The sequence below is a fragment of the Chiloscyllium punctatum genome, chromosome 5 (genome assembly GCF_047496795.1).
Source record: "Chiloscyllium punctatum isolate Juve2018m chromosome 5, sChiPun1.3, whole genome shotgun sequence".
Classification (NCBI taxonomy): Eukaryota; Metazoa; Chordata; class Chondrichthyes; order Orectolobiformes; family Hemiscylliidae; genus Chiloscyllium; species Chiloscyllium punctatum.
Genome location: NC_092743.1, coordinates 146151927 through 146176596, shown reverse-complemented (window position 1 = coordinate 146176596; position 24670 = coordinate 146151927).

Below are 24670 nucleotides of genomic sequence, written 5' to 3'. Positions count from 1 at the left end.
TTTGTTACTTCTTCAAAAAACTCAATCAAGTTTGTGAGACATGATTTCCCACGCACAAAGCCATGTTGACTATTCCTAATCAGTCCTTGCCTTTCCAAATACATGTACATCCTGTCCCTTAGGATTCCCTCCAACAACTTGCCCACCACTGAGGTCAGGCTCACCGGTCAATCGTTCCCTGGCTTGTCTTTACCACCCTTCTTAAACAGTGGCACCACGTTTGCCAACCTCCAGTCTTCCGGCATCTCACCTGTGACTATCGATGATACAAATATCTCAGCAAGAGGCCCAGTAATCACTTCTCTGGCTTCCCACACAGTTCTCAGGTATACCTGATCAGGTCCTGGGGATTTATCCACCTTTACCTGTTTCAAGACATCCAGCACTTCCTCCTCTGTAATCTGGACATTTTACAAGATGTCACTATCTCTTTCCCTACAGTCTATATCTTCCATATCCTTTTCCAAAGTAAATACTGATGCAAAATATTCATTTAGTATCTCCCCCATTTTCAGTGACTCCACACAAAGGCCGCCTCGCTGGTCTTTGAGGGGCCCTATTCTCTCCATAGTTACCTTTTTGTCCTTAATATATTTGTCCTTAAGAAACCCTTTGGATCCTCCTTAAATCTATTTGCCAAAGCTATCTCATGTCCCCTTTTTGCCCTCCTGATTTCCCTCTTAAGTATACTCCTGCTTCCTTTATACTCTTCTAAGGATTCACTCGATCTATCCTGTCTATACCTGACATAAGCTTCCTTCTTTTTCTTAACCAAACCCTCAATGTCTTTAGTCATCCAGCATTCCCTATACTTACCAGCCTTCCCTTTCACCCTGACAGGAATATACTTTCTCTGGATTCTTGTTATCTCATTTCTGAAGACTTCTCATTTTCCAGCCATCCCTTTACCTGCGAACATCTGCCTCCAATCAGCTTTCAAAAGTTCTTGCCTAATACCGTCAAAATTAGCCTGTCTCCAATTTAGAACTTCAACTTTTAGATCTGGTCTGTCCTTTTCCATCACTCTTTTAAAACAAATAGAATTATGGTTGCTGGCCCCAAAGTGCTCCCCCACTGACACCTCAGTCACCTGCCCTGCCTTATTTCCCAAGAGTGGGTCAGGTTTTGCACCTTCTCTGGTAGGTACATCCACATACTGAATCAGAAAATTGTCTTGTACACACTTAAGAAATTCCTCTCTATCTAAACTGTTAACACTATGGCAGTCCCCTGTCGATGTTTGGAAAGTTAAAATCCCGGACTTTAACCACCGTATTATTCTTACAAACAGCTGAGATCTCCTTACAAGTTTGTTTCTCAATTTCCCTCTGACTATTAGGAGGTCTATTATACAATCCCAATAAGGTGATCATCCCTTTCTTATTTCTCAGTTCCACCCAAATAACTTCACTGGATGTATTTCTGGGAATATCCTCCCTCTGATCAGCTGTAATGCTATCCCTTATCAAAAATGCCACTCCCCCTCCTCTCTTGCCTCCCTTTCTGTCCTTCCTGTAGCATTTGTATCCTGGAACATTAAGCTGCCAGTCCTGCCCATCCCTGAGCCATGTCTCCGTAATTGCTATGATATCCCAGTCCCATGTTCCTAACCATGCCCTGAGTTCATCTGCCTTCCCTGTTAGGCTCTTTGCATTGAAATAAATGCAGTTTAATTTATTAATCCTACCTTGTCCCGACCTGCCCTGACTGTTTGACTCACTTCTGTTCTCAACTGTACCCGTCTCAGATTGATCTCTTTCCTCACTATCTCCCTGGGTCCCACCCCCCACCCCCCAATCCTCACCTTACTACTTTAAATCCTCCGGAGCAGCTCTAACAAATTTCCCTGCCAGTATATTAGTCCCCTTCCAATTTAGGTGCAATCCGTCCTTCTTGTACAGGTAGCTTCTTCCCCAAAAGAGATTCGAATGATCCAAAAATGTGAATCCTTCTCCCATACACCAGCTGCTCAGTCATACATTCATCTGCTCTATCCTCCTATTCCTGCCCTTACAGCTTGTAGCACTGGGACTAATCCAGATATTACTACCCTTGAGGACCTCCTTTTTAAATTTCTGCCTAACTCTCTGTAATCTCCCTTCAGAATCTCAACCTTTTCCCTTCCTATATCGTTGGTTCCAATGTGGACAATGACCTCATGCTGGCCCCTCTCCCCCGTGAGAACATTCTGCACCCTCTCTGAGACATCCTTGATCCTGGCACCAGGGAAACAACACACCATTCTGCTTTTTCTCTGCTGGCCACAGAAACGTCTGTTCCTTGGACTACAGAATCCTCGAAGACGATTGATCTCTTGGAAGCCGACGTAAGCCTCATTGCATTAGAGCCAGTCTCAATACTAGAAACTTGACTGTTTGTGCTACGTTCCCCTGAGAATCCATCACTCCATACATTTTCCAAAACAGCATACCTGTTCGAAATGGGTATATCCACAAAAGACTCCTGCCCTAGGTGCCTACCTCTCTTCCCCTTCCTGGAGTTAACCCATCTATGTGACTGTATCCGAGACTTTCCCCCCATCCTATAACTGCCATCATCCCATACTGTTGCTGTTGCAAATTCCTCATCGCTTCTAACTGTCTCTCCAACCGATCAAATTGATTTGATTAGATTCTTATCCAATAGCATTTATGGCAGATATAATCCACATATAACCCTTAAACTCTCTTTAAACTCCCACATCTGACAAGAAGTACATCACTGCAAAGGCCATTTTGCTCCTTCACAATCTACAGACCCAGAAAATAACACCGTCTTATTCCTGTACAAAACACTGCACCAGGTTAAATTAATAGTTATGGCTTATATTTTAAGTTTAATCAAGAGACGATGTTTGATTTAGTAGTAGATGAACATTTTGGAGAGAGTGATCATAATTCAGTTATGTTTAGTTTAACAATGGAAAGGAATAGGTACATGCCACAGGACAAGAATTATCAATGGGGCAAAGGCAATTATAATGCGATTAGGCAAGACTTAGGAGGTAGCAAAATGCAGGGAACGGGGATAATCAAAATGTGGAGCAGGTTTAAGAAGCAGAACTTGCGTGTCCTTGATAGGTATGTTCCTGTCAGGCAGGGAGGAAGTGATTAGGTAAGGGAACTGTGGTTTACTACAGAAATTGCATCTCTTGTTAAGCAGAACACCATGGGTGGCACAGTGGCACAGTGGTTAGCACTGCTGCCTCACAGTGCCAGGCGGGTTCAATTCCCGCCTCAGGCGACTGACTGTGTGGAGTTTGCACATTCTCCCTGTGTCTGCGTGGGTTTCCTCCGGGTGCTCCGGTTTCCTCCCACAGTCCAAAAATGTGCAGGTTAGGTGAATTGGCCATGCTAAATTGCCCGTAGTGTTAGGTGAAGGGGTAAATGTAAAGGAATACGTCTGAGTGGTTTGCGCTTCGGCGGGTTGGTGTGGACTTATTGGGCCGAAGGGCCTATTTCCACACTGTAACTAATCTAATCTAATCAGAAGAAGGAGGCTTATCTGACGATGAGTTGATGGAGAGTTACAGATTAGTGAGGAAGGATTTAAAGAGAGAGGTTAGAAGAGCAAAGAGAGGACATGAGCAGTCTTTAGCAAATAGAATAAAGGAGAACTCTAAAGCTTTCTATAGGTATGTCAGGAATAAAAGGATGACCTAGGGTAGGAATATGGCTAGCCAAAGACAGAATTGGGAAGTTGAGTGTGGACACTGTGGAGATCAGAGAGGTACTAAACCAAATATTTCTCATCAGTTTTAACTTGCGAAAAGGAGAATATTGTAAAGGAGAAAAATGAGATACGAGATATTCGACTGGAAAAGATCAATCTAAGTAAGGAGAAGGTTTTATCAATTCTAGAAGGTGCGAAAGTAGACAGGTACCCTGGGCCTGATGAGATTTATCTGAGGATTTTCTGGGAAGCTAAGTTGGAGATGGTGGAGCCTTTGGCCTTAATCTTTGAGTCATCTTTGCCGACAGGTTTAGTACCAGAGGACTGGAGGATTGAAAGTGTTGTGCCTTTGTTCAAGATGGGCAGTAGAGATGATCCAGGTAATTATAGACCAACGAGCCTTATGTTTGTTGGAGGAAAAATTTTGGCAAGGATTATAAGAGATAGGATTTATAATCATCTAGCAAGCAACAATTTGGTTTCAGATAGTTAACATGGCTTCGTCAACGGCAGGTGGTCTCTCACAAACCTGAGTTTTTTTGAGAAGGTGACCAAGCATGTAGATGAGGGTAGGGCAGTTGACGTGGTGTTCATGGTCTTCAGTAAAGCCTTTGATAAGGTTCCCAACTTCCAGACTGGGAGTGTTGAAATTGTCAGGGTGTTAGAACTTAGGAAAGTCCAAGCTTTCCCTTTTATGAATATTCATAGAACATGGATAACATAGTACAGAGAACAATACAGCACAGAACAGGCCCTTTGGCTCTTGATGTTGCGCCGACCTGTGAACTATTCTCAGCTTGTCCCCCTACACTATCCCAAAATTATCCATGTGCTTATCCAAGGATTGTTTAAATCTCTCTAATGTAGCTGAATTGACTACATTAGCAGGAAGGGCATTCCACGCCCTTACCACTCTGCGTAAAGAACCTGCCTCTGACATCTGTCTTAAATCTATCACCCCTCAATTTGTAGTTATGCCCCCTTGTACAAGCTGATGTCATCATCCTAGGAAAAAGACTTTCACTGTCTGTCCTATCTAATCCTCTGATCATCTTGTATGTCTCTATCAAATCCCCTCTTAGCCTTCTTCTTGCCAATTAGAACAGGTTCAAGTCTCTCAGCCTTTTCTCATAAGACCTTCCCTCCAAACCAGGCAACATCCTGGTAAATCTCCTCTGCACGTTTTCCAATGTTTCCACATCCTTCCTGAAATAAGCGGACCAGAGCTGTACACAATATTCCAAGTGTCGCTGCACTAGCCTTTTGTATAGTTGCAGTATGATATGGTGGCTCCGGAACTCAATCCCTCTACTAATGAAGCTGAAAATGTGTTGCTGGAAAAGTGCAGCAGGTCAGACAGCATCCAAGGAACAGGAGAATCGACGTTTTGGGCATAAGCCCTTCTTCTATGCCCGAAACGTCGATTCTCCTGTTCCTTGGATGCTGCCTGACCTGCTGCGCTTTTCCAGCAACACATTTTCAGCTCTGGTCTCCAGCATCTGCAGTCCTCACTTTCTCCTCTCTACTAATGAAACCTAACACATTGTATGCCTTCTTAACAGCACTTTCCACCTGGGTGGCAACTTTCAGGGATCTATGTACATGGACTCCAAGATCCCTCTGAACATCCACACTACCAAGAATCTTTCCATCGACCCAGTACTCTGCCTTCCTGTTATTCTTCCCAAAGTGAATCACCTCAGATTTAGCTGCATTGAACTCCATTTGCCACCTCTCAGCCCAATTCTGCAGTTTATACAAGTCCCCCTGCAACTTGTAACATTCTTCCACACTGACCACTACTCTACCGACTTTAGTGTCATCTGCAAACTTACTAATCCATCCACCTATGCCTGCATCTAAGTCATTTATAAAAATGACAAACAGCAGTGGTCCCAAAACCGATCCACTAGTAACCGAACTCCAGGCTGAATATTTTCCATCAACCACCACTCGCTACCTTCTTTCAGGAAGCCAGTTTCTAATCCAAACTGCTAAATTACCCTCAATTCCATGCCTCTGCATTTTCTCCAACAGCCTACCATGTGGAACCTTATCAAAGGCTTTACTGAAGTCCATGTATACCACATCAACTGCCCTACCCTCATCTACATGCTTGATCACCTTCTTAAAAAAACTCAATGAGGTTTGTGAGACACGACCTGCCCTTGATGAAACCATGTTGATTGTCTGAAATTAAATTGTTTGCTGGATGATTTTCAATCTTATCTCTTATAATCCTTTCCAAAATCTTTCCTACAACAGAAGTAAGGTTCACTGGTCTATAATTACCTGAGTTATCTCTACTGCCCTTCTTGAACAAGGCCATAACATTTTCAATCCTCCAGTCCTCAGGTACCAAACCTGTCGACAATGATGACTCAAATTTCAAAGCCAAAGGCTCTGCTATCTCCTCCCTAACTTCCCAGAGAATCCTTGGATAAATCCCATCCAGCCCAGGGGACTTATCTATTTCCACTCCTTCTAGAAATGATAACCACTGTTCGTAAATAACCTCGAACCTTTCTAGTCTAATATCTCATACCTTATTCTTCTCCTCTACAATATTCTCCTTTTCCTGAGACAAAACCAATGAGAAATGTTCACTTAGCACCTCTCCAATCTCCACAGGGTCCACATTCAACTTCCCACTTTTGTCTTTGACTAGCCCTATTCCTACCCTAAATATCCTTTTATTCCTCACATACCCTATAGAAAGCTTTAGGGTTCTCTTTTATTCTATTTGCTAAAGACTGCTTGTGTCCTCTCTTTGCTCTTCTTAACACTCTCTTTAAATCCTTCCTAGCTGATCTGTAACTCTCCATCGCCTCATCTGAACCATCTTGCCTCATCAATATATAAGCCTCCTTCTTCTGCTTAACAAGAAATGCAATTTTTGTAGTAAACCATGGTTCCCTTACCTTATCACTTCCTTCCTACCTGACAGGGACATACCTATCAAGGACACGCAATATCTGTTCCTTAAACCAGCTCCACATTTCCATTGTCTACATCCCCTGCATTTTGCTACCCCGTTCTATGCATCCTAATTCTTGACTAATCGCATTATAATTGCTCTTGCCCCATTGGTAACTCTTGACCTGTGGCATTTACCTATCCCTTTTCATCGCAAAACTAAATGTAACTGAATTATGGTCACTCTCTCCAAAGTGCTCACCTACAACTAAATCAAACCCCTGGCCTGGTTCATTACCAAGTACCAGATCCAGTGTGGCCTCCCCTCTTGTCGGCCCTTTGACATACTGTGTCAGGAAACCCTCCTGTACGCATTGGACAAAAACTGATCAATTCGCGTACTAGAGTTATAGAATTTCCAGTCAATGTTGGGGAAGTTAAAGTCCCCCATAATGACCACCCTGTTCCTTTCACTCCTACCCAGAATAATTTTGCTAATCCTCTCTACCACCTACCTGGAGCTCTGCGGAGGCCTATAAAAAAAACTCCAAGGAGTGTGACCTCTCCTCTCCTGTTTCTAACCTCAGCCCACACTGCCTCAGTAAACAAGTCCTCATCAAAAGTTCTTTCAGCCACCGTTATACAATCCTTGACTAACAAGGCCATACCTCCCCCTCTTTTACTGCCTTGCCTGTTCTTAATGAAAGATCTAAACCCTGGAACCTCCAACATCCATTCCTCATCCTGCTCTATCCATGTCTCTGAAATGGCCACAACATTGAAGTCCCAGGTACATATCCATGCTGCAAGCTCACCTACTTTATTTCGGATACTTCTGGCGTTGAAGTAGACACACATCAAACCACTTCGCTGTCTGCCAGCACATTCCTGTGACCCTGAAATCCTGTCCTTGTCCTTCCTACTCTCATCCTCCTGCACACTGCAACTACATCTCTGGTTCCCATCCCCTTGCTGAGCTAGTTTAAACCCACCGGAATAGCACCAGCAAATTTCCCACCCAGGATATTAGTACCCGTCTGGTTCAAGTGAAGACTGTCCTGTTTGTACGAAGATCCCATTGGTTGCAAAACAAAAACTGAGGGGAATTCAGTTAATTCAAACTTAACTTTTGATGTGGATGAGGCGATGTTGGACTGGGGTTGACAAAGTTAAAAATCACACCTTTTATGATTTCATATTCCATAACGACCTGATGAAGGAGCAGTGCTCTGAAAGCTAATGCTTCCAAATAAACCTGTTGGACTATAACTTGGTGTTGTGAGATTTTTAATTAAAACTTTTGACATTGAGGTGCAATTTCTCTTGATTGTAATCACTGTAATGGGTATTGTTTGGAAAATGATGGAAATCTTTGTTTCACTGTGTGTGTTTGTAATTTTTCTGAACTGTATATCAAAATAGCTTTTGTTTATGCTTTTACTTTTTGCATAATAAATTTAAAGGAATGCCCCCGTCTTTTGTAACTATACTTCAGTGACTGATGACCACTTTAGAAAAAGAAATTGTGGGGAATTGTCTTACAGTCAGTCATAGAGTCATACAGCATAGAAACAGGCCCTTTGGCCCACCATGCTTGTCAGCCAACAACCACCAAACTACGATAATCCCATTTACCGGCACTTGATTCATAGCTTACTATGCCCTGGCGTTTTTCATATTCAACCAGATGCTTCTTAAATGTTGAGAGTACCTGCCTCCCCACCCTTCCCATACTTCTACCACCTTCTGGGTGAAAAAAAAATCTCTTGAATCTCTTCTAATCCATTTGTTCTTCACCTTAAACTTATGTCCTCTGGTCTTAGACTTGTCTGCCATGGGGAAGAGATTCTCATGATCTACAATGTCTATACCTCTCATAATTTTGTGTACCTCAATCAAAATCCTTTCAGGAGAAAGTGAGGACTGCAGATGCTGGAGATCAGACTTTAAAAATGTGTTGCTGGAAAAGTGCAGCAGGTCAGGCAGCATCAAAGGAACAGGAGAATCGATGTTTTGGGCATAAGCCCTACTTCAGGAAAGGGATTTGATTTGACCTGCTTTAGACAGATTTGAAGATATTGGGGGGTACGAAAAATCCCAGCAAATTTATACACCTGCAGGTTAGTGTCCTAGATCTTTAAATAAAACGTAGGTGAGACAATTTGTTTAATTTTGGTAACTTGTGGTTAATTAAATTAAAAGGCACAGAAATGGCTCTTAAAATTGCTAAAGAGGTTCTGGGATTTGAAGATGATTTTCAAATTTGCCAAGAAAGTTTAGAAGGAAAGAAGAAGGCTAAACTTTTAGAATTAGCAAATAAATTAGATTTGGGGTTAGCCAAGGACAAAAGTAAAGCTGAAATTGTAAGGGAATAGCTCAAACACTTTGGTGTGTCAGAGACAGACAAGTGCAGTAGAGGTAGAAAAACTTATATTACAATTGAGAAAAATTGAGTTAGAAGATAAACAAAGGGAGAGAGAAGGGGGGTAGGAGAGAGAGAGAGAGAAGGTTCTTAGCTGATTAAAGAGAAAGAGAGAGAGAGACAGAGAGAGAGAAAAGAGAGAGAAAAAGACAGAGAGAAGAAAGGGAGAGAGGAAGAGAGAGAGAATAAAGGGAGAAACAAAAAGAGAGAGAATTTGAACTTAAGAAGTTACGACTTAGTCAGTAAAGTTAAGTTAACAGGATGGAGATTAAAAGAGAAGGTAGTGATATATATATAAATATGTCAAAATGCTGCCACATTTTGATGAGAAAGAGCTCGAAGCCTTTTTTAGTTCATTTGAAAAATTGGCGAGGCAGATGGAGCAGTCTGAGGATTTATGGGTAATGCTAGTTCACAGAAAGAGCGGGAGCAGTAGGGGGAAGTGACGACGACCAGAGAGGCAGCCGGGAAGGAAAGCAGTGAGTATAAATACTTACCCTTCGACGCTAACGGTCATTTTGAGTGCGAGCAGCAGCTAAGGTAAGACTGTTTGTTTTAAAAGTACTTACCGGTAGCGGGCAGCGGGGTTTTTTTTTCACTCTCTCTTCACAGAAAGAGCGGGAGCAGTAGGGGGAAGTGACGACGACTAGAGAGGCAGCCGGGAAGGAAAGCAGGTAGAGCGTAAGCTTACGTGGGTAGGTTTGTTTCCCCTTTAAAAGCGCGCAGCTGAAGAACCCGAGGCACTACGGAGGTAGTGCCTCCCACCCGCCCTCCTCCTCTAACCTAATAATAAGATCCGTTGTGGTAAGTAGGTAAGTGCTGAATTTTGCTTGTTGTATTCTTTAGACCCAGTTTTTTGTTTAAAATAAAGGTTAGCTTTAGAGGGATGGCAGTGAAGGCAGTGCAATGTTCCTCCTGCAACATGTATGAGGTGAGGGATGCCATGGACGTCCCTGCTGATTACACTTGCAGGAAGTGCACCCATCTCCAGCTCCTCCAAGACCGTGTTAGGGAACTGGAGCTGGAGTTGGATGAACTTCGGATCATTCGGGAGGCAGAGGGGGTCATAGATCGGAGCCAAAGGGAAGTAGTAACTCCAAAGATGGCAGATAGATGGGTGACAGTGAGGGGGACTGGGAGGAAGCAGCCAGTGCAGGGACCCCCTGTGGTCGTTCCCCTCAAGAACAAGTATACCGTTTTGGATACTTGTGGGGGGGACGACTTACCAGGGGTAAGTAACGGGGCTCAGGCCTCTGGCACGGAGCCTGTCCCCGCTACTCAGAAGGGAAGGGTGGAGAAGAGCAGAGCAATAATAATTGGGGACTCGATAGTTCGGGGCACAGATAGGCGGTTTTGTGGGAACGAGAGAGACTCACGTTTGGTATGTTGCCTCCCAGGTGCAAGGGTACGTGATGTCTCTGATCGTGTTTTCCGGGTCCTTAAGGGGGAGGGGGAGCAGCCTGAAGTCGTGGTCCACGTTGGCACCAATGACATAGGTAGGAGGAGTGCTGAGGATGTTAGACAGGCTTTTAGGGAGCTAGGTTGGAAGCTCAGAGTTAGAACGAACAGAGTTGCTGTCTCTGGTTTGTTACCCGTGCCACGTGATAGAGAGTCGAGGAATAGGGAGAGAGAACAGTTAAATGCGTGGCTACAGGGATGGTGCAGGAGGGAGGGATTTCGGTACTTGGATAACTGGGGTTCTTTCTGGGGAAGGTGGGACCTCTATAAACAGGATGGTCTGCACCTGAACCTGAGGGGCACCAGTATCCTTGGGGGGAGGTTTGCTAGTGCTCTTTGGGGGGGTTTAAACTAACTCTGCAGGGGCATGGGAACCCAGACTGTAGCTTTAGGGTGCAGGACCTGGAGTGTAGGGAGGTTAGGAATATGGCATCAATCTTAAAGGAGGGTGCCTGTAAACAGAAGAGTGGCTTGAAGTGTGTATACTTTAATGCCAGAAGTATACGAAATAAGGTAGGTGAACTCGCAGCGTGGGTTGGTACCTGGGACTTCGATGTTGTGGCTATTACGGAGACGTGGCTAGATCAGGGACAGGATTGGCTGTTGCAGGTTCCAGGGTTTAAATGTTTTAGTAGGGTCAGAGGTGGGGGTAAAAGAGGGGGGAGTGTGGCTTTGCTTGTCAAAGATAGTATTACAGCGGTGGAAAGGAAGATGGACGAAGATTTGCCATCTGAGGTAGTTTGGGTTGAGGTTAGGAATAGGAGAGGTGAGGTCACCCTGTTAGGAGTCTTTTACAGGCCTCCTAATAGTCCTAGAATCGTTGAAGAAAGGATTGCGAAGATGATTCAGGAGAAGAGTGACAGTAATAGGGTGATTGTTATGGGAGACTTTAACTTTCCTGATATTGATTGGGAAAGCTATAGCTCAAGTTCGTTAGATGGGTCAGTGTTTGTGCAATGTGTGCAGGAGAGTTTCCTGACACAATATGTAGATAAGCCAACAAGAGGTGAGGCCATACTGGATTTGGTTCTGGGTAACGAACCAGGCCAGGTATTAGAACTAGAGGTAGGTGAGCACTTTGGGGACAGTGACCACAATTCGGTGATTTTTACTCTAGTGATGGAGAGGGATAAGTGTGTACTACAGGGCAAGAGTTATAGCTGGGGGCAGGGAAATTATGATGCGTTGAGGCATGACTTAGGATGTGTGGATTGGAAAAGTAGATTCCAAGGCAAGAGCGTAATTGATATGTGGAACTTGTTCAAGGAGCAACTATTGAGTGTCCTTGATAAGTACGTACCTATCAGGCAGGGAGGAAAGGGTCGTGTGAGGGAGCCGTGGTTTAATAAGGAGTTGGAATCCCTTGTTAAATGGAAGAGGGCGGCCTTTGTAAAGATGAGGCGTGAAGGTTCAATAGGGGCGATTGAGAGTTATAAGGTAGCCCGGAAGGACCTGAAGAGAGAGCTAAGAGCAACAAGGAGGGGACATGAAAGGTCCTTAGTTGGTAGGATTAGGGAAAACCCTAAGGCTTTCTATAGGTATGTTAGGAATAAAAGAATGACTAGGGAAGGAATAGGTCCAATCAAGGATAGTAATGGGAAGTTGCGTGTGGAGGCTGAAGAGATTGGGGAGGCGCTGAATGAATACTTTTCGTCAGTATTCACTCAGGAACAGGACATTGTTGTCGATATGAATACTGAGGCACGAATAAGTAGAATGGATGGCTTTGAGATATGTAGAGAAGAGGTGTTGGAAATTCTGGCAAGGGTGAAAATAGATAAGTCCCCTGGGCCTGATGGCATTTATCCTAGGATTCTCTGGGAAGCAAGGGAGGAGATTGCAGAGCCATTGGCCTTGATTTTTGTGTCCTCTTTGTCGACAGGAGTAGTGCCAGAGGACTGGAGGCTAGCAAACGTGGTTCCCTTGTTCAAGAAGGGGAGTAGGGATAATCCTAGTAACTATAGGCCAGTGAGTCTCACTTCTGTTGTGGGCAAAGTCTTAGAGAGAATTGTGAGGGATAGGATTTATGCACATCTGGATAAGAATGATGTGATCAAGGATAGTCAGCATGGTTTTGTGAAGGGCAGGTCGTGCCTCACAAACCTTATTGAATTCTTTGAGAAGGTGACTAAGGAGGTAGATGAGGGGAAAGCGGTAGATGTGGTATATATGGATTTTAGTAAGGCGTTTGATAAGGTCCCCCATGGTAGGCTACTGCAGAAAATACAGAGATATGGCATTGAGGGTGAGTTGGAGGTTTGGATTAGGAATTGGCTCTCTGGAAGAAGACAGAGGGTAGTAGTTGATGGCAAAGGTTCATCTTGGAGTGCCGTCACTAGCGGTGTTCCGCAAGGATCTGTTTTGGGACCATTGCTGTTTGTCATTTTTATAAATGACCTGGAGGAAGGGTTAGAAGGTTGGGTGAGCAAGTTTGCGGATGATACGAAAGTCGGAGGAGTTGTAGACAGTGAGGAAGGATATGGCAGGTTACAGCGGGATATAGAGAAGCTGCAGAGCTGGGCAGAAAGGTGGCAAATGGAGTTCAATGTAGCTAAGTGTGAAGTGATTCACTTTGGTAAGAGTAACAAAAAGATGGATTACTGGGCTAATGGTCGGATACTTGGTAGTGTGGAAGAGCAGAGGGATCTTGGTGTCCATGTACACAGATCTCTGAAAGTTGCCACCCAGGTAAATAGTGCAGTGAAGAAGGCATATGGCGTACTGGCTTTTATTGGTAGAGGAATTGAGTTCCGGAGTCCTGATGTCATGCTTCAGTTGTATAAGACTCTGGTGCGGCCGCATCTGGAATATTGTGTGCAGTTTTGGTCGCCATACTATAGGAAGGATGTGGAGGCATTGGAACGGGTGCAGAGGAAGTTTACCAGGATGTTGCCTGGTATGGTAGGAAGATCCTATGAGGAAAGGCTGAGGCACTTGGGGTTGTTTCCATTGGAGAAAAGAAGGTTTAGGGGTGATTTGATAGAGGTGTACAAGATGATTAGGGGGTTAGATAGGGTTGACAGTGAGAACCTTTTTCCACGTATGGAGTCAGCTATTACAAGGGGGCATAGCTTTAAATTAAGGGGGGGTAGATATAGGACTGATGTTAGGGGTAGGTTCTTCACTCAGCGAGTCGTAAGTTCATGGAATGCCCTGCCAGTAGCAGTAGTGGACTCTCCCTCTTTATGGGTATTTAAGCGGGCATTGGATAGGTATATGGAGGATAGTGGGTTAGTGTAGGTTAGGTGGGCTTTGATCGGCGCAACATCGAGGGCCGAAGGGCCTGTACTGCGCTGTATTCTTCTATGTTCTATGTTCTATGTTCTATGTTCAGACTAAACTGGTAGGCAGAGCTCGTGAAGTATTTGCTGCACTGGCAGATGAGGCGTCAAGAGATTATGAAGAGGTTAAACAGGCTATTTTAAGTGCTTATGAATTGGTATCAGAAGCATATAGACAGTAGTTTAGAAACACAAAGAAGGAACCAAGTCAGACTTATGTCGAGTTTGAAAGAATTAAACATAGTCATTTTGATCGATGGGTGCATGCTTTGAAAATAGATAGGGCATTTGATGGTCTAAGAAAGATTATTCTGCTGGAGGAGTTTAAAAACTCACTTCCAGAGATGGTAACAATTCACTTGGAGGAACAGAAAGTTCAAGAAGTGAGAAGGACAACAGAATTAGCAGATGAGTACATGTTGGTGCATAAGACAAGGTTCTGGCTACCATTTTGTCCTGTGAGGGATAGAAGTTGGGAGAAGGGGAAATCCAATACTACTAAACCAAGAGTAGACAGCACTGGAAAGAATTTATCACAGGATAAAAAAGAAGCCCAAGAAGGTGGAAAGGAGGTGAAAGGCCTCAGGTGTTTCCATTGTGGTAAAGTGGGGCACGTAAAGACACAGTGCTGGTCATTAAAGAAAGGCATTGTGGGAAATGATGTGGTAAAAGAAGCTAAACCAGTGGCATTAGTGAAGGTAGTAAAGGAGATCCCAAGAAGAGTGGTGGAGCTGCAGGAGAGTGCACAGCCCAGGCAGGGGCTAGGTATGGAGTTAGTACCTTGTAGTACCAAGGGTGTCACGGGGCTGAGTTGAGTATGGTTAGATCCTGTATTTTCCTGGTATTTTCCCAGACTGTGTGGTAACCAGATCCCACTATCATCTCTCTCTCTCTCTCTCTCTCTCTCCTTGAGTATGGTTGCCATTACGAAAGAGATAGTGCTAGAAAAGTTAAAAAGTCTTAAAATTGATAAATCTCCTGGCCCTGATGGGATACACCCTAGAGTTCTGAGAGAGGTAAACATGCAGGTTGAGTCTGTGATTAAGAAAGCGAATGCAATGTTGTCGCTTATCTCAAGAGGGTTGGAATATAAAAGCAGAGATGTACTACTAAGACTTTATAAAGCTCTGGTTAGGCCCCATTTGGAGTACTGTGTCCAGTTTTGGTCCCCACACCTCAGGAAGGACATACTGGCACTGGAACGTGTCCAGCGGAGATTCACACAGATGATCCCTGGAATGACAGGTCTAGCATATGAGGAACGGCTGAGGATACTGGGATTGTATTCGTTGGAGTTTAGAAGATTAAGGGGAGATCTAATAGAGACGTACAAAATAATACATGGCTTTGAAAAGGTGGATGCTAGAAAATTGTTTCTGTTAGGCGAGGAGACTAGGACCCGTGGACACAGCCTTAGAATTAGAGGGGGTCATTTCAGAACAGAAATGCGGAGACATTTCTTCAGCCAGAGAGTGGTGGGCCTGTGGAATTCATTGCCACGGAGTGCAGTGGAAGCCGGGACGCTAAATGTCTTCAAGGTCGAGATTGATAGGTTCTTGTTGTCTAGAGGAATTAAGGGCTACGGGGAGAATGCTGGTAAGTGGAGCTGAAATGCGCATCAGCCATGATTGAATGGTGGAGTGGACTCGATGGGCCGAATGGCCTTACTTCCACTCCTATGTCTTATGGTCTTATGGTCTACAAAGAATTCGCCTCTGTGGATAAAGTTTACTCAAAAAAGAGCGGGGGAAGAAGGACAAGAAGTTATAATTTTGAGAGATACAGGATCTAACCAGTCTCCGATAGTAGGCACTCTTTCTGATTTGTTACCCGAGAGTGTGGTAATTTGTGGGTTTATTACCGCCTGTGAATTACCTACCATTTGGCACGTATGCCACTTATGGCAAAAGTTAACCACATCTCTTAGTCTTTCAGGAGTGGGATCTGGTTACCACACAGTTTGGGAAAATACCAGGATATTTCTGTTTTTACTCCTCAGTTTCTTGGTCTTCCTTGGGGCGTCTCCACAACAAGGCCTGTCACTTCCACCTTGGATTCTGCTAAATCATTCCAAAGAACAAGCTGAATTCCTGGAACTGACACTGTCAATCATTCCCACTGTATCTTCCCGTCTTAGGTTGGTACTCCAACCTGAACTTACATAGGGGAACATTTAACTTCTGTTCATCTATCCCATAAATCACAGCACAAAGCGAAATGTAAAGGGAAAGATGAAAGAGTTAAGGTTCACTTAGCGGACACCCTGTTTGACGTAATAGTGTAGAAAAAAACCTGAACAGGTAGAGGGTCAGACAGCAGTGTTTACTCCTGAAAGACTAAGAGACTTCTAACAGCAAGACAAGATGATAAAAGATATACATGTGGATGCGTACTGAGAAAAGGAGGCAGAGACTATTCCTGAGGGTTATTTTTTGCAAGATAGAATCCTAAGACAGAAATGGAGACTAAGGCAGGTTAGTGCAGGGGAGAAATGAGCCAAAGTGCATCAGATTGTGTTGCCGGTAGCATACAGACAGGAAGTGTTACGGGTAGCATATGAACTACCTGTAGGTCACCTCAGGGCACGAAAGACTCAGGCTAAGGTACAAAAACATTTTTATTGGCTGGAATGCACAAGGATGTGGTTAACTTTTGCCATAAGTGGCATACGTGCCAAATGGTAGGTAATTCACAGGCGGTAATAAAACCAACACCTTTGTTGCCAATTCCTGCATTTGAAGAATCTTTCACACGGGTTATAATTGGTTGTGTAGGTCCCCTCCCAAGAACTAAAAGTGGGAACCAATGCTTGTTAACCATAATGGATGTGTCTACCAGATTTCCGGAGGCAATTCCATTACAGAGTTTCAAGGCGAAAAGGGTAGCAGAGGAGTTAGTTGCTTTCTTCACACAGTGTGGGCTACCCAGAGAGATTCAATCAGACCAAAGGGTCAAATTTTACTGTGAGGCTGTTTAAGGAGGTTTTGGATGGTTTAGGTATACAGTACTTTAAATCCAGTGCATATCATCCTGAATCCTAGTGAGCTTCAGAAAGGTAGCATCAGACCCTGAAGACCATGTTGGGAGCACACTGTCAGGATTACCTGAATGATTGGGATAAAGGTATCCCATTTGTATTGTTTGCCATTAGAGATGCCCCAAATGAATCTACTCAGTTTACTCCCTTTGAGCTAATATTCGGTCATAAAGAGAGATGCCATTTGAAATTAATTAAAGAAAATTTGACAGAACCAAAGTCAGAGATTTCACACTTAGATTATGTATCGAAGGTGAGGGAGAGACTAAATTGAGCAGGTGAGTTAGCTAAACAGCACCTGAAGAGGGCACAGTGTAGAATGAAACAGGTGGCAGATAAAAGCTCTGAGACTCGGATGCTTTCCCAACCTTAGTACTGTTACCAGTGATAGGAGATCCCTTCAAAGCTGGGTTTCATGGTCCCTATCAAACTGATAAAAAGTTGAGTCAGGTGAACTATTTAGTAAAGATGCTAGATAGAAATAAAAGCTATCAAATATGTCATGTGAACATGTTGAAACCATATTACACTAGAGAGAAAGAACCGGAGAAACAGGTATTAGTGAGGAATCATATCCAGATGATATAGATTTTGATGTGCCTTAAAATAGATTTTAAAAATGAAGAAGTCCTTGAGGAGTGGGATAGGTTAGTGAGCTTTATACCTCAGGAGCATAGAACGCAGTTGAAAGATTGGTTACTGCAGTAAAAGGACATACGTAAGAATCAGATGGGGAGGACTAATGCTATTGTAGATGAAGTAGATATAGGAAATACTGCTCTGATAAAACAATACCCCTATCGGCTTAACATTTTCAAAGCCAGGCAGGTCCAGATGGAGGTGGACGAGGACTTCATCGAACCAAGCCAGAGTGAGTGGAGTTAGCCAATTGTTTTAATTCCCAAAACGGATGTGACTCAGCCATTCTGCGTGGATTATCAGAAGGTCAATGCCATTACAAAATTAGACTCATATCCAATTTCTAGATTGGGGAACTGAATCGAGAAAGTCGGACAAGACAGTTACATCATCAAGTTGGACTTAATGTATGGTTACTGACAGGTAGCTTTATCAGAGTTGGTGAAAGAAATTTCTGCATTTGTAACCCCAAATGGGCTGCATCAGTTTAAAGTGATGTCCTTTGGAATGAAGAATGCACCTACCACATTCCAAAGACTCATGAACAGAGTTATGGCTGGGTTAACAAACTGTGCACTCTATTTGGACGATGTAGTAATCTTTAGTGAGTACTGGAAAGATCACATGGTACAGTTGGCAGAGCTCTTTGAACGAGAAGCAAAACTGGTGAGAAACTTAAACAGAATTTGCAAAAGCAGAGGTGACATTCTTGGGACACTGCATCAGTCAGGGAAGGCTGACCCCATGGAACGCAAAGATGAAGGCCATCAAGAGATTTCCATGACCAGTCTCAAAGAAAGATGTTTTGATTCTTAGGACTCAGCGGATTCTATCGGAAGTATGTTCCAAACTTCAGCAGTGTAGTGGCACCGTTGACCAATTTGCTGAAGGAGAACATAAGGTTTCGGTGGACAGAACCATGCAAGGAGGCATTTGACCATTTGAAATTGATATTAAACCACGAAACCAGTTTTAGCTACACCAAACTTTTCAAAACCTTTTAAAGTCGCCATCGATGCTAATGACATTGGAGTTGGAGCTTTATTCCTACAGGAAGATGAGGATGGGATTGAACTGCCTGTTAGTTACTTTTTGAAGAAGATCAATATCCACCAGAGCTAATACTCCACAATTGAAAAGGAACGATTGAGTTTGGTACTGGCCTTCCAACATTTTAATGTGTATGTCACGTACAATATGTTGGAGACTGTTGTGTCCACTGAACACAATTCGCTTGCATTCTTAGAACCTTTTAAAGATAAAAATATGAGACTATTACATTGGAGTCTTATGTTACAGATTTTAATTTAAAAATTGTACATATTGCGGGCCAGAAGAATGTAATCGTAGATGCAGCTGGTAGAGTTTAGATGAGATTTTTCTTCATTTAAATGAAGCCATCTTTTCATTATGATGGTCCTTTTTTCTGAAGGGGGGAGATGTTATGAGATGTGGGTGAATTATACTTTTTAAGATAATTAAAAGTTAGCAGTGACAGCACCAAGAGTTCTCAATAAGACACAATGTAACATGTGGTCCAGGTGCTGGAGGAGCTAGTTGCCTGGAAATGACAAAAAACAGATTTGAATGAGACCAATCAATTTAAATTATATCCTTAAAAATACCAAATTCCAATCCAGTTTGAATTGAGTATATTGACAATCTTAAAAGCCAATGACACAATCTGATGCTCTGGGGTAAGACTGGGGAAAATTGAACAGTTGAGAGGAGAACTGCAAAGCCCCAGCATGTAAACAGACTGCCTGAAAAATAGCTCTCTTAAAAGTACCTTTTTTGTGCAGAGTGTGTCCTTATTGCTCAGAAGGGAAGGGGAAAGAGGAGTAGAGCTTTAATCATTGGGGACTCCATAGTTAGGGGGACAGATAGGAGGTTTTGTGGGAACAAGAGAGACTCATGATTTGTGTGTTGCCTCTCAGGTGCCAGGGTTCGTGATGTCTCTGATGGAGTTTTTGGGATCCTTCAGCAGGAAGCGGCACAGCCCAAATCGTTGTCCACATAGATACTAATGACATTGGTAGGAAGAAACTTGGAGATCTAAGGCAGAAATTCAGGGAGCTAAGATGGAAGCTGAGAGCTAGAACAAACAAACACATTAGAGGCATTTAAGCAACTCATAGATAGGCAAATGGATGATAGTAAAATGAAAGTTACATAGGTTAATTTGATCTTAGAGTAGGATAAAAGATTGGCACAACATCAAGGGCCGAAGGGCCTATACTGTGCTGTACTGTTCTGTCTCCCTGGTCGACCATTATCCCTTTGCATTACTATGCTAAATATAATTGAATTAAGTTCATTACCACTGAAATGTATTCCCACTGATCTTGTAACCTGTTCAGCTTCATTCCTAAAAATTAATCACAGAACAGTCCTATTTCTTGCTGGTTTGCTACATATTGATTAAAACCAATTCCATTTAATTCATTTTAAGAATTCTATGCACGCTATACGATTTGCACTAATTTGATGCCAGTTTGTGTCTTCCCATGCTTATCTGTTTAAGAGGCAGACAAAGCATGTGCTTATATCTGTCTCCATTGCTGTTTTTTTCCTGAATAGGTAACTAACCTGGTACCACAAATTTGTAAATTGAGGGATGACAGTCATATGACAATACGTTGGTTTTAAGAAATGTACTTCTGTCTTGAAGAGAGATTTTGAACCAAAGGTGTTGAGCTGTCTCTTCCAAGCCAATAAAATAAACAACTTGTAAGGCCATGAGATTTTTTTCAAAGTTGAAACAACAGAAGCAGCATGAATGGGTGGAGTCAGGCACCCAGAGAATCAAAGTTTTAGTTTAACTTCCGGTGGTTATTAGGATTTTGAAATTGGTTGTGGAAGCTGACATACCCCTCTCTCTACCAGAGTTTTCTGTTGGTGTTTTCCCTCCTATAGCAGCAGAGATGTGGAGAAACAGATTGGGAAACAGATTTTGGAAAGGTGCAGAAGCCACAGGGTCGTAGTCATGGGCGACTTCAACTTCCCAAATATTGATTGGAAGCTCTTTAGATCAAGTAGATTGGATGGGGCGGTGTTTGTGCAGTGTGTCCAGGAAGCTTTTCTAACGCAGTATGTAGATTGTCCAACCAGAGGGGAGGCCATATTGGATTTGGTACTCGGTAACGAACCGGGACAAGTGGTGGGCTTGTTAGTGGGTGAACATTTTGGTGATGGCGACCACAATTCTGTGACTTTCACCTTGGTTATGGAGAGAGATAGGTGCGCACAACAAGGAAGTTTTTACAATTGGGGGAAGGGAAATTACGATGCTGTAAGACAGGATTTGAGGAGCATACGTTGGGAGCATAGGCTGTCAGGGAAGGATGTGGTGGAAATGTGGGACTTTTTCAAGGAGCAGATACGACGTGTCCTTGATATATATGTACCGATCAGGCAGGAAAGAAATGGTCGTGTGAGGGAGCCTTGGTTGACGAGGGAGGTTGAATGTCTAGTAAAGAGGAAGAAGGAGGCTTACATAAGGTTGAGGAAACAAGGTTCAGACAGAGCAGTGGAGGGATACAGGATAGCCAGAAGGGACCTGAAGAAAGGGATTAGGAGAGCTAAGAGAGGGCATGAAAAATCCCTGGCGGATAGGATCAAGGATAACCCCAAGGCATTCTATGCGTATGTGAGAAACCTGAGAATGACGAGAACGAGGGTAGGTCCGATCAAGGACAGTGGTGGGAGACTGTGTATTGAGTCGGAAGAGATAGGAGAGGTCTTGAACAAGTACTTCTCTTCAGTATTTACGAACGAGAGGGACCGTATTGTTGAAGAGGAGAGTGTGAAACGGACTGATAAGCTAGAAGAGATACCTGTTAGGAAGGAAGATGTGTTGGACATTTTGAACAACTTGAGGATAGACAAGTCCCCCGGGCCTGACGGGATATATCCTAGGATTATGTGGGAAGCAAGAGAGGAAATTGCAGTACCGTTGGCAATGATCTTCTCATCTTCACTGGCAACTGGGGTGGTACCAGGGGACTGGAGAGTAGCGAATGTTGTGCCCCTGTTCAAAAAAGGGAATAGGGATAACCCCGGGAATTACAGGCCAGTTAGTCTTACTTCTGTGGTAGGCAAAGTAATGGAAAGGGTACTGAGGGATAGGATTTACGAGTATCTGGAAAGACACTGCTTGATTAGGGACAGCCAGCACGGATTTGTGAAGGGTAGGTCTTGCCTTACAAGTCTTATTGAATTCTTCGAGGAGGTGACCAAGCATGTGGATGAGGGTAGAGCAGTGGATGTAGTGTACATGGATTTTAGTAAGGCATTTGATAAGGTTCCCCATGGTAGGCTTATGCGGAAAGTCAGGAGGCATGGGATAGAGGGAAATTTGGCCAATTGGATAGAAAACTGGCTAACCGGTCGAAGGCAGAGAGTGGTGGTAGATGGTAAATATTCAGCATGGAGTCCAGTTACAAGTGGAGTTCCGCAGGGATCAGTTCTGGGTCCTCTGCTGTTTGTAATTTTTATTAATGACTTAGATGAGGGAGTCGAAGGGTGGGTCAGTAAATTTGCAGATGATACAAAGATAGGTGGAGTTGTGGACAGTGAGGAGGGCTGTTGTCGGCTGCAGAGGGACTTAGATATGATGCAGAGCTGGGCTGAGGAGTGGCAGATGGAGTTCAACCCTGCCAAGTGTGAGGTTGTCCATTTTGGAAGAACAAATAAGAATGCGGAATACAGGGTTAATGGTAGGGTTCTTGGTCAGGTGGAGGAACAGAGGGATCTTGGGGTCTATGTACATAGATCTTTGAAGGTTGCCACTCAGGTGGATAGAGTTTGTAAGAAGGCCTATGGAGTATTATCGTTCATTAGCAGAGGAATTGAATTCAAGAGTCGTGAGGTGATGTTGCAGCTGTACAGGACTTTGGTTAGGCCACATTTGGAGTACTGTGTGCAGTTCTGGTCGCCTCACTTTAGGAAAGATGTGGAAGCTTTGGAGAGGGTGCAGAGAAGATTTACCAGGATGTTGCCTGGAATGGAGAGTAGGTCGTACGAGGATAGGTTGAGAGTTCTCGGCCTTTTCTCGTTGGAACGGCGAAGGATGAGGGGTGACTTGATAGAGGTTTATAAGATGATCAGAGGAATAGATAGAGTAGACAGTCAGAAACTTTTTCCCCGGGTACAACAGAGTGTTACAAGGGGACATAAATTTAAGGTGAAGGGTGGAAGGTATAGGGGAGATGTCAGGGGTGGGTTCTTTACCCAGAGAGTGGTGGGGGCATGGAATGCGCTGCCCGAGGGAGTGGTAGAGTCAGATTCATTGGCGACCTTTAAGCGGCATTTGGATAGGTACATGGATGGGTGCTTAATATAGGATAGAAGTTCGGCACAACATCGTGGGCCGAAGGGTCTGTTCTGTGCTGTATTGTTCTATGTTCTATGTTCTATTGCATGTGAGACTATCTATTTTAGTGAATTTGCCTTTGTGAAGGGTGTGTTTATGGCATGTTACTATCTTAGAACAGTTGTTGTTTAGCAGTTAAATAATCTATTATTCTGTTAAGTTTTCCAATAGAGTTAAAGATTATACGAATGCTTTTTTTTTGTTTGTACTTTAACTATCGTGTAAGAATAAAGTGTGCTTTGCTGAAAGCCTAGTAATGTGAACAATCAAATCACATCTGAAATGTAGCAACTTACATTTGCTTTTAAGTAGATTAAAGTTAGGTTCTAGACTATCTCCTGGATACATTTAAAAGGGGTTTGGTCTGGTCCAAAATACTCCATCAAGCATAGCTGACCAGTAGACTCTCCCACGCTTACCACTTACCATAGGTATACAGAAAGATATTCATCTTCATAGCTACCAAGTCATTGAACTCGGAGCTTCAGAGGCACGATGTTACTCATTGAATGACAAGACACCCATAAGGGGCGGCGGATTTAAATCAGAAATGTAAAAGAATTCCTTCTCTCAAAGAGTCTGGAATTCACAACGGCAAACTGTGGTTGGCCCAAGATACTGAATAAATTTCAGAAGGTAGACAAATTTTTAATGAGTAACAAGTTAAAGGGTGAGGGAGAGCAGGCAGGAATGTGAAGTTGAGGCAAGGCAACCTCAGCCTTGATCATATTGAATGGTGAAGCAGGGGCTGAATTGCCTACCCCTTCTCCCGAGTCTCATGTTCTTATGTAAGACCTCGCTCAATCAGCAGCACGACGGCATCACTTTGTCACTTCGTGCAGCTAGACACAGAATCTGAACTTGGGAATTTGATAAGTAAGATAAGTCAATGTTTTGAGGGAGGAGATAGAACCGTAACAATGCGTAGATTAAAATCTAAAATAATAAAGTAGAAATACAAAGCAGTGAGTGAGCAATTGATGGGAAGGCTGAAATTAAGAGACTTCAAAAGCAAAAGAGAGATATCCACTGTTCAGTTTGGACTGTTACTTGAAAAGTGTGACATCAGAGAGAAACAGGTAAGTGATTAATTGGTGAGTACTGGGCTCATTTCTTATAAAGCTCTTGTAATTTATAAATAAAAATAGTGACCTCATAGCAATATTAATTGGTTGGTGAGTATTTACCATAAGGGTTTATATGCAAATACCTAGATTAATTCACTAATTTTGGGAATCATATGTACATAACTAGACTATATTGTTATGGACAAGGCCAGACTCCCTCAAAATATTTCAAGAAAGTAACCCAAACCTGAACATTTCTAGTTGTTTTAAGCAGGTGTAACACGGATATTCCAGAAGTGAAGTTGTTGACCCAAACACTTAGTTTTAATCAGAACAGAATTTATTTGCAAGATTACCGAACGAAATCACCAACAAAAAAAGAACAGATTATAGAATAACTTAACCTATCCAAAAATCAAACAGATTATCCCAATTTAATGGTGCTGTTCCAAATATTTGCAACAATATCCATAAACACTCCTCGGCAAAAAAGGTAAAATCTAACACAAGGTCTTACGGGGAGAGAGAGATGGCAGAGCGACTCAAGCATAGAACACCTTCTTCCATGTAGCTGTTTCTTTGACCAGCAGCCTCAAACAACTGACTGCTTGCTAAAACCAAACCAAACCAAACCAGAGAAAGCTGAGCTTAAAAAACTGGCCATTCCCATTTCTTGTACTGGTGTTTTATTTAAACTTGAAAGCCTTTTTTTAAGGCAGTATCTGTTAGCTATAACCAAATTGGCCCTAAAACCCATCAAGCCATACCTCTTGGCAACTCTGCCTCATACAACTCCTTTGAAAA